The sequence below is a fragment of the Suncus etruscus genome, chromosome 3 (genome assembly GCF_024139225.1).
Source record: "Suncus etruscus isolate mSunEtr1 chromosome 3, mSunEtr1.pri.cur, whole genome shotgun sequence".
In the NCBI taxonomy this organism is placed as follows: domain Eukaryota; kingdom Metazoa; phylum Chordata; class Mammalia; order Eulipotyphla; family Soricidae; genus Suncus; species Suncus etruscus.
In genome coordinates, this window is record NC_064850.1 from 98,286,396 (window position 1) to 98,303,140 (window position 16,745).

The 16,745-nt window shown below is 31.3% G+C and overlaps 1 non-coding gene across 1 annotated transcript; it reads left to right on the top strand.

The window, feature by feature from the left end:
- The first annotated feature begins 429 nt into the window (after window positions 1-429).
- Window positions 430-591, top strand: LOC126005042 (U1 spliceosomal RNA). The gene has a single exon (XR_007494226.1). It is a non-coding gene; the product is annotated as a U1 spliceosomal RNA (small nuclear RNA).
- Window positions 592-16,745: the final 16,154 nt, after the last annotated feature.

Consider the following 16,745-nt stretch of genomic DNA (forward strand, 5'->3'; position numbering starts at 1 on the left):
TCTGATTGTTATAAAATGGAAAAAGGAGAATGTTCCTGTAAACACCCATTTCTCCAGTGTGTCCCAGAAAAAAAAGTACAAGACAGTTCCTGAATGGAAAAGGCAGGTTCAAAAGAACTTTAGATTATGTTGTATGAGGATTGCTAAATAATGATTTCTCTCTTTTTCCTTAAGCAGAAAAGAAGATTCAATATTTGTATTTGATAGACATCAAAACACAATCACAATTCCTTGCTTTACCACGGAAACTTTACTTATCATGTGTGTAGTTCACTTACTTTGCCTCAAGAGAAAAATAGATTAAATATGATATATATACATATATATACACACAAACATTATATATACATTATATATATATATATATATATATATATATATATATATATATATATATATATATATATATATATATATATATATATATATATACTTACCTGGCAGGGGATATACTATGATCATGAAGGAAGTTTTCCCAGGGTGAGGCTTATTCATTGCACTCCGGATGTGCTGAACCCTGCAATTTCTCCAAATGTGGGAAACTCGACTGCATAATTTCTGAGTGGGGGACTGCGTTGACGCTCTTCCCGTAAAAAAAATGATATATATACACACAAATATATATATATTAGTTTTTCCAATATTACTTGTTAAATAACTTTTCTACTATGATTTATATTCTTTTTTATTTTTATAAATTAACTTTTAATATACTGTAGGTCTTTTATGAAATAAAAACAGGTTTCATAAGGGTGCCGAGGAAGGGGAGGAAAAGATGAGAGAGAGAAAGAAAGAGAGTAAGAAGTTCAAGAGAGATCACAGCTTCTTTAAAGGTAGAGAGAGTTCAGTTAGATACTTGAGTTAAAGTCTGAAATTCCGCATCTCAAGAAGGGAGATGAGGCAACATGTACTTCGACACTATATACTCAGGGCAACAATGTGAATATTTTGTTTTACTTTAGTTCTGGGACCTCACCATGTAGTGCTTTGCAGCTAGAGCTCAAGGAAATCAGCTGATTTAGGGGATCAAATCCAGGCTTGCTACTGCAATAAATAAATTTATTTTATAGAGTTCCTGGTAATTTTGATTTTTATATCCTCAATTACTGAACACTGAATTATTTTTATTTCAATTTTATATTTTTAAGAGATATTTATGCAATTTTTCATACTGACTGTCCAAATGTGCAAGTACATTTGTACTTGTACAATGTACATCGCCAAATGTATCAAGTTGCTTTTTATATATCTTAGTATTACTATTGCAGTTCATTTATTACTTGTTTATCAACCTCCCTGTGATCTTTTTATTTTACATTTTTTGTATGAAGTTTTATATAAATTGATTCAATCCCTTTTTTTTGTCCACAATCTCACCAATACTTTATTCTAACTTTTTAGAAATGTGTTCTCATGTACTGAGGTGAAATATTTGTGACTTGGGTTTGAATTCATCAAATAATAAATACTGAACTCTTTCTTTTTATGTCAGAGCTATCAGCAAGTTTTCTTTAGAGAAGTGCTTATTTATATATTTTGACCATTTATTGTTAGCTCCTTTGTTGTTTATTGTTGAGTTGGCTGAGTTTTTCATATATTTTAATACAATCCTTTGTAAAATGTATGTAAATATTTTCTCTCAATTGCTGTTACCTTATAGTTTTTGTGTGTTTATGCCTATTTTTAATCTTTATTATAAAAGCTCTTAATTTGTTATAGCCTCATTTGTTTTTCTTTTGTTTCTATTGCTACTGAATTTAATCTCCAAACTCATCTCTAACTGATTGGTTTATGGTAAATCATCATTGCATGCCGTGGGTAATTTAATAAATATTTTTTCAAGATTTTCTTAAGAATCTTGGCTTCTATGTTAATTGGTAAAATTAATCTATCATTTTATATTTCATATGCTTTCTTTTAATAGTTTGAGAATTATACTGAGAATGGCTTCATAAAAATTAATTAGAACTGTTTCCTTTTCACTGTTTTGGAATCATTTGGATTTGATAGGCATTTGTTCCTTAAAATTTTTGTTTAAAGCAGTTAATCCATTTAGACCTGGACTTTTGTTCTTGTAATAGTTTTATTTCTGTGATTGTGATTTGTCTGTTAAGATTTCTATCTTATGTTAGTCTGATTATGAAATTTTGCTATTTTATTTTGAATTATTAATTTTGTAAAGTAATAATAGTTTTTTAGGAATCTCAGTATTGTGACTGCAGTTATTAATATTATCTATCATTTATAATGTTTATCAATGTTATTATTATGAATAATATTCATGAATACTGTTAATAGCTTTTATGTGAAAACTTCCTATGTTATTGAATTTTTCTTTGTTTTAGTTTTATTTCTGTTTAATAGAGATTGAGAGTTTTTAGCTTTGCTAAGTTTAAGTTATCTCTTCTCAATTCCTTGTAACCTCTTCAATTTTGTTCCCATTTTGTCCTTTGACAAATGTCATTTTTTTAAAAGAATTTCATCTTAGTTTTGTAATACCTATCTGCATATTTTTTTCTGCAGTTACATTTGGGAAGTTTTCACTCCTTTTCTTCAGGTGACACAGTGACATTAATATTAGAATTATCTTTTGTTTCTATGGCCAAATGTGTAGAAGGTGAAGAATTCAAATATTGAAAATACCAATTAATTGGTCATTTGTTACCAGTGTAATGTTGTAAGATCTGAGAAGAACCTCTGCATCCATTGTCATTCCTGAGTTCTATTTATGCAAAATCTTCACTTCAGTTTTCTGAAATTGAATAATGGGTCAATTGCTATGTTTTTCAGTAGGAAGTAAAGGAGGTTGTTGAGCTTGTCCAACTAGCAGTAGCCTAAAGAACTAAGGCAAAAGATGGTTTTTAAAATTGTTTTGTTGTTATGCTATTTGGGTCACAACTCTCAGTACTCAGGGCTCATCCTTGTTGAGCCATCAGTGATCACTCCTTAAGGGTTTCAGGGATCAAAGAATAGGCTACTTAAAGGCAAGGACTCTCTGTACTATCTCTGATTTCTTTCTCTACTAGGACTCAGATTCTTAGTTGTTCTATTGGGGGCTGTCAAATTCCTATCTTTATCTCTTTTCTTTCTGTATAAGTGAGAGATTACCTGATATTTCTTTGATTATATGATTCACTTAATTTAGTATGACCCCCTCTAATATTCCAGTTGTAGCAAATTTTTAATCCAATTGCTACAGTGGAATTGTGAAATTCACTTTAATCTTTATATATTTTGATACATGGTACATTACAAAATATAAGAAATAAAAACTTAGGGAATAGAATTTAATCTCTGAAACACTAATCCTATCACTTACACCTATGTTTTGTGATTGTTAAAGATAGTGAAATCCACTTCTGTGAATACACCTATATTTGCTTCAGCTAAACTTTATTGCTGAAAAATGAGGGAGAGAATTTTCAGATCATTAAACTCAAATTTAGGCACTGTCTTGTTCTTTTAATTAGAACACTAGAGTCTATGTTACTAGCTTGATAAAATAGAATACTATTCTCTAATTGGTGCTTTAAAAAAAAGAAATAAGTGTTAGCTATTTCAAAAATGTTGCATCAGTAGCTGTTATACATGCCTTCTTTAATGCACTTTCTATAGACTGTGCTGAGACTCATTTAGATTTCTTAAAGTCAAATCCATGAAAATTTAACATGAAAATATGATATTAGTATCCATAAGAAAATTGATTCTAAATTTTAAACTAAGACTAAAATACTTTAAAAAAAGCTTAACTTAATTTTATGCAAAAAGTAAACCTAATTATAGTTTAATTTGATTAATTTAAGAAATTAAATAACAGCAATGGACCTTCCGATATGCCTAGATAATTCTTATTCTTTAGTTTTAAAAATTGTTAATGGAATTTCTACTATATCTAAAAATACTGACTTTCAAATAAGCACATTTACATATCAATTATTATGTAAATTTCTTTGTTTTTTTTTAATTTGTTTGATAAAAGTGGGAGGAATAGAGATTGTGACTTCTTCAGATGGATATTGTGTTCTCCAAATAGGAAGTTGTACTTAAAAACGTTTTGTACTGGAAAGATGTACTTGAAAACTTCACTGAAGTTTTATGAATGTAGCTTAAAAAGAGAAAGGCAGTGTGCCTTTAACTATTCTACATATATTTTCATGTTTTGATAGATTATTTATTTTTAGCACTAAATATTACATTGTCTACATATAGTACAGTTCACTGATTTATTTACAGACTGAAGGACATTTTCTAAGTTTTGGCAATTATGAGTAAAGCTGTTTTAAACATTCATGTGAAGGTTTCTAGCATAAATTTTCTATTCTTTTGTGTATATACAAAGGAGAAAATTTGCTGATTATATGATTATATGATAAACACAACGTGTCTTATAAGTAATCATCAAACTGTCATTCAATGTGGTTTGTATGATTACATATTCCCATCAGTGATGAATAAGAGTTCATTAAGCAAACAATGTCATTGCTGGAATTTGTTTTTAGTGTTCTGTATATTTTTTTTCTTTTGGTTTTTGGGCCACACCCGGCATTGTTCAGGGGTTACTCCTGGCTGTCTGCTCAGAAATAGCTATTGGCAGGCACGGGGGACCATATGGGACACCGAGATTCGAACCAACCACCTTAGGTCCTGGATCGGCTGCTTGCAAGTCAAACGCCGCTGTGCTATCTCTCCGGGCCCAAGTGTTCTGTATTTTTACCATTATAGTAGTGGTACATTGGTATATAATTGTAGTTAATTCTGTTATAAGAAGTGCTTTATTTATAATTATTATAAATTATTTTATTATGGCTTAGGTAAGAAAGTCATAATACTAAATTTTGTGGTATTATATGCAATATTACAATACCCAGCCACCACCAACATGACCACTGTCCATACATTACTCCGGTCAAACTTTATTACACACTTCTGGGTTGGAGGAATAGTACAGCATTTTCAACCTGGGTCACATCGACATTTTTTTCTCAATATGTAGGAAGACATAGAAATATGAGGCAGAACAAGATGATTCATGTTCTATGGTTCTGTATATGAAATCAGGTGGTAGCCCCTGTATAGAAACTACCATTTATTTAGATCCATTTCTGGATTATATATCTTATTTTATTATATTTTTTGCCATCTACACATTCTTTACTACTATAAATACACATGACTTAAAATAAGCTGTTTCAATCATCTTTATTTGTATTCTACAATATTGTGTTGGTTATTTTGACTCATGCCTATCTACATAAACTTGACAATTAGTTTTCTATGTTATCCAAAAATAACTTCTAGAATTTGATTTTGATTGATTCACATGTATAGATAAATTGGGGAGTAACTAAAAATTTCACAATAGTTAATCTTACTATCAATGAACATAGATTTTTTTAAATTTTCACTTTTAACCTTATTTGATATCTTTGAACAAGATTTTATGTATTGCTTTATATAAATCTTGCATAGTTTATATTTTTGTAAAATTATTGCAATTTGGGAGTGTTTTTGATTAATTTTAAAGCCTAATATATATTTAATAATCTATTTAAGCACCATGATTAAAAATATGTTCACAGTTTTAGTTATTGAAAAGTACATCCCTTTACAAGTGTAACCTTACCACCTTAACCTTAACACCTGTAACCTCACCAATATTTTTTATTAATTTTGGCGAACACATAGACATACTCAGGGTTCTCTTCCATTGGTGGTTGGAGATGTTATGTGGTATTGAAGATCAAACTGAAGTCATTACATATAAGGCAAGTGCTTTGACCTTTGCATTAACTCTACAGCATCGAAGATGTATTTTATTGTCTATAATATTATTATAACGTTTATTGTTCATAACATTAGTTAATAATAACATTAACAAAAATGCAACCTATACAGTTTTATTTACTAAAATTTTCTTTCAGTTATTTTCTTCATATATAAGTACTTTGCAAAGTTAAAATTTTACATAATTATAACTGTATTACAAATATTTTAAGTCCTTTTATTTAAAATTTTTTGTTAACTTATTTGTTTACATAATACAGATTTCTTTTTACATACTACAGAACTTTAACTCTGTTTTTCCTTTATTTGACTTTGAAAGAAACACTGCTCTTACTACTATTGCCATTCCACTACCAAAAAGACTCATAGATACTATGCCCACTATATCACTCATATAGCCACCATAGTTTTCTGTAAGATAGGATTTTAAATTTTGTTTATTTAGTTATTCAAATATTATGTATGTGTAAAATCATCTATTAATTTTCTTTTGATTCCTTCTCGAGTTCACTTAGTGCAATAATTTTAAGATGTACTTGGTGTTCCAATGACAATTTTATCTTTCAAAATGTTAAAGTGGTAGTTCACTGATCATACACAAATGAATCTACATATTTATATATATTTCTGTCTATGTATATCTAAACGGATATTTTTGAGTCTGCAATGTGTACATAACATTTTATTATTTTTAAATTTTAATTTTAGTCTGATCACAGGTTTGTAATAGTTTTTACATGCATGGTTTAGATGTGAACAGTTATCACATCCCAAAAAATCACTCAAAATAAGAGAACAAAGAATTTATTGTGATTATAAAGTTTTCATAATTAGAATTTCCAAACATTTTAATTAATTTCTGTTGCTGGATGATATTTTTTATTGCTTATGGCAATAAAGTTTGTCTTAAATTTTAAAACAATGGCAGTTAGTATTTAATTCTCATATACATTTATATATGGTGCTCATATTTTTACTTTTAGCAATGTAAATCAGAGAAAAATTATAGCTTAAATTTGCCCCACTATTAAGAGAAATGGAGAAGAATTAAGCTATAAATTTACTCCAAGTGCTAATATGTTAAATGAGTTTTAAATGCTATTCTTAACATTTTAGATAATTCCAAAAAAGTATACTACAATAATTTTCAATAAGCAAGATACACAGAATATATATTTAATTTTAAGATATAAATCATGTTTTTAAGAATATTTTTAATTTAAAGTATTAGATGTATAGTAAAATAAACAACAGAATAATTTGAAGACCCCAAGCTAGTAAAGAAATTTTACAGAAAAGATTTCTAGGAAAATAGTAAATATATTTTAACAAGCAAAGATCCCTGCTAAAGTATAAATCATTTGCACATTACAGAAAACAACCTACCTATCAATACATGTTCTGCCTAGAAGATATGTGTGTGTGTTTGTGTGTGTGTGTGTATTCCTCAATAAGAATGTGTGTGGTGACTGAAATGGACACACACTAGATGTATTGGGAAAAAGATCTGCATGTGCACATAAAATTCATTATTTCAGAGAAAATTTAAGGATTAAGCTTTAAAAAAGTAGTTACCTTTCAGTCAGAGGTGGAAGATTGTGCTTCTAATAACCTGACTTTTGGAACAAAATTTACTTTGATATATTAGACTAGTGGTAACAAAATAAACTATGTCCTTCCCCATTCATTTGTAAATATTAGAGTATGAATAAAGTATAAGAGAGGCCAAAGGAATAAAGGAAAGCAATTTCCTTTTTAAAAAAAATAATTTTTATTGTGACCAAAAGTGAATAACAAATCTTTCACAGTAATACTTAAGGTACATAGTGACAATGAATCAGGGCCATTCCCACCACCAGGGTTGTTCTCCCTCCATCCCTTTTCCCAGCTTGTATCCCTTATCTCTCTCCTTTGTTCCTCTGAGTGCTAGTGTAACTGTTCTCTTCTGTGTATAGCTTGTTGTAGATAGAGCATCGATTCTGTTGTTGTTGAGTTCGGATTTGGTGTTTAAGTCTGATCATTTTTTATTTCCATTCAATGTTCATATAGCTGTTTGGTTCTGGTACCATTCCATTTTATTTTCCCTCTCAGTTCATGAGTCAGAACAAGATGATTTAAGTTGTGGGTTCTGCTGGAAGAAGACAGAAGAAGAAAAGAAGAAGAAGAAGAAGAAGAAGAAGAAGAAGAAGAAGAAGAAGAAGAAGAAGAAGAAGAAGAAGAAGAAGAAGAAGAAGAAGAAGAAGAAGAAGAAGAAGAAGAAGAAGAAGAAGAAGAAGAAGAAGAAGAGAGGAGGAGGAGGAGGAGGAGGAGGAGGAGGAGGAGGAGGAGGAGGAGGAGGAGGAGGAGGAGGAGAAGAAGAAGAAGAAGAAGAAGAAGAAGAAGAAGAAGAAGAAGAAGAAGAAGAAGAAGAAGAAGAAGAAGAAAGAAGAAGGAGAAGGAGAAGGAAGAAGAAGGAGAAGGAGAAGATGGAGAAGAAGGAGGAGGAAGAGGAAGGAGAAAAAGGAGGAGGAGGAAGGAGAAGAAGAAGGAGGAGGAGGAGAAGGAGGAGAAGGAGAGGGAGAAGGAGAAAGAGGAGAAGGAAGAGAAGGAGGAGAAGATGAAGATGAAGGAGGAGGAGGAGAAGGAGAAGGAAAAGGAGAAGGACAAGAAGGAGAAACAGGAACAAGAACAAGAAGAACAAGAAGAAAAGAAGAAAAACACAACAAAATAACACAACAAACAACAGTAAAAAAAACAAAAACCAAACAGTAACTACCAAAAAAAAAAAAAAAGAAGAAAGAAAAAGCAACCAGCAACAAAGAAAATTACCAATTGTGCTGTTTGCACTAACTCTCACTGCCAACATGATTTGAATTGAGATTTTAGATACTTCATCATGGTCCTCCTCATCTCCATCAAGTTCATAGAAATGAAATAAAATTTCAACACCTATTTGCACCATCAGCTGCAGGAAAACAAAGAAACCAATTTAGATGTTAAGGAGAAAATTCTGCAGGGAACTGTGGGAAAAAGTGTTCTGATTTATTTTTAAAAAAGCAGAAAATTTCTGAGGATGAACTTAAAAACAGAATGAGAGCAGTTAACAAATATTGAAGAAGAGACACATGGTAAAATTTAATGAAGTTAAAGAGTATAACTGAATACAGAGTAGTGACTTAATGATTTCTTTTTTAATTCTGTAAGAACAAACAGAACGTTTCATTAATGAACTTCCGGATACTGCTCATTTTCAAGCTAAGAGGCTGTTCTACAAAGAATTTAAGAATAGGATTAAGTCTAGCATAGAGAATGTAATAGATTGACTCAATCTCACAATTGAAAGAATATTAGAAATGGAAATTCATACTAATGTCTCAAATAAAGAAAAAATTGAAAGGCAAATATTGGAATCTATAAGAAATATTAGATTCCATTAAATTGCAATATATTTATGAAAGTACTTTAAAATAGAAATAAAAAAGAAGAATATATTGAAATCTGAGAACTTTAGTTTATAGAAATCACTAAACATAAATGAAGGAGGTGTGATAATGTTCAAACTTCTGAATTCATTACAACCTAAATAAAGATATACCATTGTTAAGTTATCAATAAATTAATAAATAAAAAGTATACCTTGTATCTGAAAACAATGACAGATTTTATATAGTAATATATTTAAAAAGTGGTATGGAATATGAAATATTAAGGTAAATAACTGGTCAAGCTGGTACCTCAAAAGACATTTTAGAAGCACATATAAATCATCATGACTATTACAGAAGAAATCTATAGTTGGAACATTTAGAAGAAAAAATGAAGTAATAACATCACCAGGGTAGGCTATCTAAGGAAAGTAACAGATGAACGAAAAACAATAAAATACAAAACAAAATGCAAGCAACAGGATGATCCCTTACCTAACACTTATTCTAAAGGGAAATGTCTTGAATTCCTCAAAGGTAGATTTGCTGAGTAGATAAAAATCATGTACTATCTACTGTGCATTCAAGGGTCTCATAGCACATATAAAGACATATGCAATAAGTGAAAAGCTGGATCAAGGACTTCCTAGAAAATTCTGAAGAGGAAATGAAAGAAGAGCTAGTCTAAACCTGATGAAAAAGACTTTCAGCTAAAAAAAGCAATGAAACAAACTTTGATATTATATGTTAATTAAAGGAACAATACTGCAAGAAGATTTAATTATCAATAAATAGTTGTCAATCTACTTGCACCTAAATGAGGGCTTCCAAATTTCAAAGTATATATGGACACAATTCAAGTGATAAATTCATGGCAACACAATAATTCAGAAATTCTCAGATATTCTTGTCAACCATTTTAAAAAAATAATGCTATTAAATGAAGCAATCAAAAGACAAATTAAAGAGACATAAAGATTGTCTCATTACAACAAATAGGAACATTTTCCCTACCAAAATAAATCATCCATATTCTTAAGTACATATAGACCTTTCTGAAGTAACCATTCTATGCTATGCTGTAACATAAAGGAAGTCTAATAAATTTATTTGTATTAAAATCATATTAAACTTTTTTCCCCAAACAGTGGTGTGAGACTGAAATTCAGGATCATGAGCCAGAGCTGTCCAGGATTGGCCACATTAAGGCCAAACCAGAGTTGAATGCAGCCAACCTTTTCTTTTTTTTTTTTTCCTCCGGCACCGCATGTGGTTCTTTTATATGTATCTTCTGAGCACAGTAGAATGTGGTCACCAAATCAACACAAGCATATAAACATCGAAAATAGATTCAGGCATAAACCAAACAAAATCAATTATATATTTTAATAATGTTCTTGTTCCCTATTTTGGTTGATGTCTGTTCATTTCTTCTCCAAATATTTTGATTTTTTTCATTGTTTCTTCTGTTTTACAAAGGATAGATCTATCTCTTATATTGATTATGCTATTTCCTAAGCTTTTAGATTGTCTTTTTATTCTAGTCATTAATTTTGATTATCAGAAGTTCTAAATTTGTTATGGTTGCATTTGTTTATCTTTATTTCTTTTTTGTTTGACCAGTGACATTGAATAATTGAAGATGTCACTAGATTCAATTTTATGCTGGATTGAAGTATAATAACAAGGTTCTTAATTTATTTAAAGTTGACTTTTGTGTAAATTGTGAGGTACAGATTCTGAGTTCATATTTTCACATGTAGCTGACTAGTGTTTCTAGTACCATTTTAGTCTTTCTTGTTCTACTTCTCATTGCTACCTCCTTGTCAAAGGAGCTACTTATATACCGGAAAGTTTATCTTTGGCCTCTCAGTTTGATCCGAATGGTCTTAGAGTTTGTCTTTATTACAGCACTCCAATTTTATTAAAGTCTTCCATTTTCATTTTTCTAGGATTGTTTTTGAATATTTGGAGAGTTTTATTAGCCCATCTAAATTTTAACAATCTTTGTCTGTATTTCTAAAGAATATTATGGTTATATTTATAGATTGTATTGAATCTGTACAGTACTTTAGAAAGGATGATCATTTTTACAGAATTAGAAATTCTCTGTTCCATGAAAAATGCTTGTGTTTCTATATCTTTATGTCTCTATTTCTTTAGGTAGTGGCTTATTGGTTTATTGTTTTTGTATGTGTATGTGTGTTTAATCTCTTCTGTTCAGTTGATTTCTAGTACTTGAGGTTTTGAGGCACAAATTAAATGAGATTGATTTTTTATTTATTTTGATCCCGCCTCAATGTATATAGGGATATTATACATTTTTATGGGTTGATTTGCCAATTAATTGAAAGCATTTATTGTTTCTCTGGTTTTTGTAGATATGATTTTCTAAAAATAGTGTCATGTCATGTGCAAATAGTGATTGCTTGAATTCTTTTCTAAATTAGATCCCACACATCTAAATTAGGTCCCATTAATGTCTCTTTCTTGCCCAATTGCTATGACAAGTACTTCTGATACTATTTTGGGTAATGGGGGTAAGCCTAGGTAACCTTGTCTTATAAAGGAAGCCTCCATTCAAAGAGAAGACTTTCTGTTTTTCACTGAGGGTTTGTGGTAAATTATGCTAGATTAAGAAATGATCGCTTTATTCTATTTTATTTGTATTTTTATCATAATTACATCTTTGGTCTTGTTAAGTGCTTTTTCACATCTATTTATATGATCGTATATTTTTATATTATGCTGGTTAACTTACATATATTAAACCGTTCTTGTATCCATGGACTAAGTACTACTTCATTATGGAATATGGTCTTTTTAATGCATTTTTGTATTAATTTCACTAATTTATGTTATGACTATTTGCATCTGTTCTCTGTTCATCAGATATATATATACATATATATATGTATACATATATATATATTTTTCTTTTCTTTTTTTTTTTTTTTTTTTTTTTTTGGTTTTTGGGCCACATGGAGCTCAGGGATTACCTGGCTCTGTGCTCTGAAATCACTCTTGGAAGGCTTATGGGATCATATGGGATGCTGGGGATTGAAGCTGGGTCCGTCTCAGATCAGCTACATGCAAGAAAAATGCCCTACCACTGTGCTATGGCTCCAGCTCCTATAATTTATTTTTTAATAATATTTCTGTTCACTTTTGTTCTCAGGATAATGTTTGCTGCTTAGCAACTTTGTAAGAAGATTCCCCAGTCTTTGATTAAAGCCATAATCAGGGGCCAGAGAGATAACATGGAGGTAAGGCATTTGCCTCACATGCAGAAGGTCGATGGTTCGAATCCTTGCATCCCATATGGTCCCTTGAGCCTGCCAGGAGCGATTTCTGAGCATAGAATCAGGAGTAACTCCAGAGTAACTGCCAGGTGTGACCCCCCCCCAAACAAAAAAAAAACAAATAAAACAAAAAATCCAAAAACAGAGACTGAGTACTGAAAGAAATACCTAAGAAGGAACATTTATTTATTTATTTATTTGGGGAAGGGTTCTGGGCTGCACCTGGAGATGCCCAGGAATTACTCCTGGTGATGACCTGGAAACAATAACATATTCTGGGAATCAAACATGGGTCAGCCATATGAAAGGCAACTACCACACTCACTCATGTCTCTTTCCATATCTGAAAGAAAAATTTTTAATAAATTACTCACAAAAGATTTATGAGAAATCTAAAAGAAGACTATAGACTATAAATGAATGGTGGTAGAGTTATTTACACTTTCTTGGTTTTTTTGTTCACACCTAGCATGTTGAGGGAACACTTCTGGCAGGCTGGAGGAGCCATATGGGATGCTAGTGATCAAACCCAAGTTGACCACTTGCAAGGCAAATGCCTTTCCCTCTCTACTCTCACTTCCGCCAAAGTAAGGAAATTATTTTTAAAATTCAGTTAAATGAACACTTCAAAAAATACCTTACCTACCTAATCTGTAATTCACATTTGAGGGAATAATACAAAGTTTCATGAACAAATAACAACTTAGGGAGTTCATAGTCTGATAGGCAGTTTTTACCCCAGTGCAGTGACCATGTAACTGACCAGGAGCTCCATGGAATTTTGCCCTCTTCCTTCCCAGCTTGGTCTTTTACAAAGCATATTGCTTTTTGCGCAACAGTCGTTTTGTCTCTTGGAATAGTTCACTGGCTTCTTTTCTGACATCTTCGCTCCACCTTCTCTGAATGACTCTTGAGTCAACAAAGAAACCAAAGTTGCAGGTACAGAGCAATAATCAAGAAGAACTCATACCTTATAATTGAAGGTATGAATATCCTTACATTGAAAGAAGAAAAATATAATCAACTATCAGCAGAAGGAAAGAAAGAATAATTAGAGCAGAAATATAGAAAACACCGATACAAAACATAAAGTCAAGTGCTAATTCATTAAAAGGAAGCTGAGGGCCAATTCTTTGAAAGAATTTGCACAACGGCTAAGCAGATAAGTAGCTCACTGAAAAAAAAGAGAGAGAGAATAAATGATAAATATAATCCAAATGAAAAAGATGAATTTACAGTGGCTTCTTTACAAATAAAAAAGTGTTGAAAGATTTTCCTATTAACTTGCATTTTCTCCTGGCTGTGGTGCTCTCCCTCTTGGTTATGGTGCTCAAAGGGATTGCACATCAAGTTCTGGTGCTTTAACATATGGCCTAAGTACTCACCATGGGCCATGCTAACTTATTTGGTGCTTACCACGGATCTCACAATATACTTGTGGTGCCTACTTCCATCCTTATAAAGATATTTCTAGGCACCAAAATAAAGCTGCCAAGATAGTACTGGCACATATGAATGGCACCAAGAATCAAACAATGTCTCTTATTTTCAAGACTGGCAACTTAGTTGCTGAGTCAGCTCCAACCCCATTAACTCCTAAGTATTTATCTGAAGAATATGAAAGTACTCGTTGGAAATATATTTGTATCCCTGTGTTTAGACCACCGTTACTCTCAATTGCCAAACCATTGAATCAATCCAAATGACCATCAAGCAATGACATGATAAAAACCTGTGTGCTATATAATAAAAAATGCCTATCTGTCATTAAAGAAGATGAAATTGTGCTTTTAAAGATAAAATTTTGAAAATAAATATGGAACTTGAAGTTATTATATAAGTAAAGGAAGGAAAGGCCTGAAAGACAATTACTGGATAGTTATTAATATGTAAAATATAAATTGTTAAAATAAATGAACTGGCAATGATGATGAAAACTCAGTTCTAGACTTAGTGAAAATTGTCAAGTTTTCCAGAAGAAAGTGGTTGGAAGGAGGGAATGAGCAGAGGATTACAATCTTTATTCAGAGGATTTTTAGTGGTGATACGGCACATGGCACACTGTAATTTTGATGGTGCAAATGATGACAATTCATGTAGAGATGAAGCTAAAGCTTTGGGATTTTTTAATATTGTAAACAAGAGAATAAAATGAAAGAAAAATATATGGCAATGTTCTTTATGAAATTCAAATATAGTAAAGCTGCATTTTTTCTATTAGTACTATGAATGGATAGATAAGCCATGGATGACTTAATTTTAGCCATTGATCATAAGGTTTCATTGGCTCAGTAGCTTACTGACAGCTGTTATTTGAATATTTACAATAGAGGCAGAGAATAAATGATCTACTCAAAATAATCTTGTGAGAAGATGTTATATAAGTTGTATATTGTGAAGAGTAAAAATTAAATAACACTCTCATGGCTGTAAATTTACTAGTGATAAAAAAGATTGTTGTGTTTAAAACACTGATTTTCCAGAGAGACAATTGTCTTATTTAAAATTTCTTAACAAGTCAGGCCAAAGAGCATTAGATAATATCCGAGGCATATTTGATTATGCTATATAGAGCAGCAAGTTTTACTTCAATTCTATATCCATCAGTGAGATTTACATTCCATTGTAAATGGCAAAATGCAAAAGTGCATTAAATATTAAGATTTCCTATAATTTTAAAATATAGTCCATGCAAAAATGTGTACACATATAAATACTTGAATGTATTTGATTATTGTTTTGTTAAAAAGAGGCAATAACAAATTATCTCAGGAGCATTAAGTGGAAATAAAAATTGATCAGTCCTAAATACTCAAACCAAAGTCAAGTACAGTAGAATCAAGAGACACAACTATAATAAGATATACACAAAATGGTTCTGTTACACTAACAGTCTAGGGCAGGCAGTTAGGTGTGTAGATACGGGGTGCATGCTGAGAATTATGGTATGGAAGGTCAACATTGGAGGTGGAAACAGCCCTAACTCACTGTCACTATGCAATTGAGATACAACTATAAAAGTCTTGTGATTCACATTGGTCTCAATAAAAAAAAAAATTAAAAAAAGGTAAAGAGCTATTTCTCCTCTACCAAGCTCAAACTAATGGGGCCTCCTCTCCAGCCATCCCTCACTCTCTTTCTGGATTCCAGGGCCATCACTCATTAATGCCCTTTGGTGCCAACCAGGTTGTTACCAGGGAGGGAGGAGAGAACCTCCCTCCTTAATTCCCTTCACCAAATGCAAATGGGGCTATCTTTTGGAGTATATCTCAGTATCCTTCCTTATTTTTCCTAACCGTATGTCTACAGGAAGTCATTTCAATTTATATCATAGACTTCCTGGCAGATTGGACATAACGTTTCCTTCAACAGCCTGAGAAATCCAGCACTCCAAACCACTAAATACAAAGTTCAATGTGAAAGCTAACGAAGACATCTACTGTGGGGGATACAGAGAGAAATCCTGGCAAATCTCCAAGTCCACCCAAATGTCTGAACCTTATAGATTGAGGTTATAGAAAGCCTTTCTGTCAATAGTTTTCTTAAATGTCAGTGGATTAAACTCTCCCATAAGAATGGACATAGATATTAAGATTGAGCAGATGTCTAATCAACTGATATTTTTAGATATTTATAATAATATTCTAATGCTTTTATCCACAGAAATAAGTGAAGAATGCTTTTGAACGTCCAGTACAGTGCTTACTGTAAGTAGCTTTAATGTCTTAATTTTACTGTCTATAATAACTCCTTGACCATTTTGTCCACATTGGTACTTGGAGATAAAGATTGGTCACTTCAGTTCCACATCACAATGCTATACAATATAGACTCCTGAGACAGGGATTATTATGATAATATCATGACAAAAATTATAATCTATTCATTTTCATCTTGATTATTCCTGCTAATATAATCTAATATTTATGTCCACAGATAGCAATGGAATATGCAACTGCATGCCACAAACTCCTATTACAGAGCTCATTCATTGAATATGTTATTGTAATCTGTTTTTAATTGTAGGTAGTTTGCAATTATACCATAATGCTAATAATTTTACATTGCTTTTAGGAAAGGAAACTGGATACTCAACACCCATTAGATAATATTTTATGGTATAGACTCCTCTTACAGTGCTCATTACCATGCACTTAATTTTCTAGACTTAAAAATTATGATTGATTTAAGAATGCTCTATATATAATCTAACCCACTAAGCCTTTCTTCAGTAAATTTAACCTTTACCAATAAT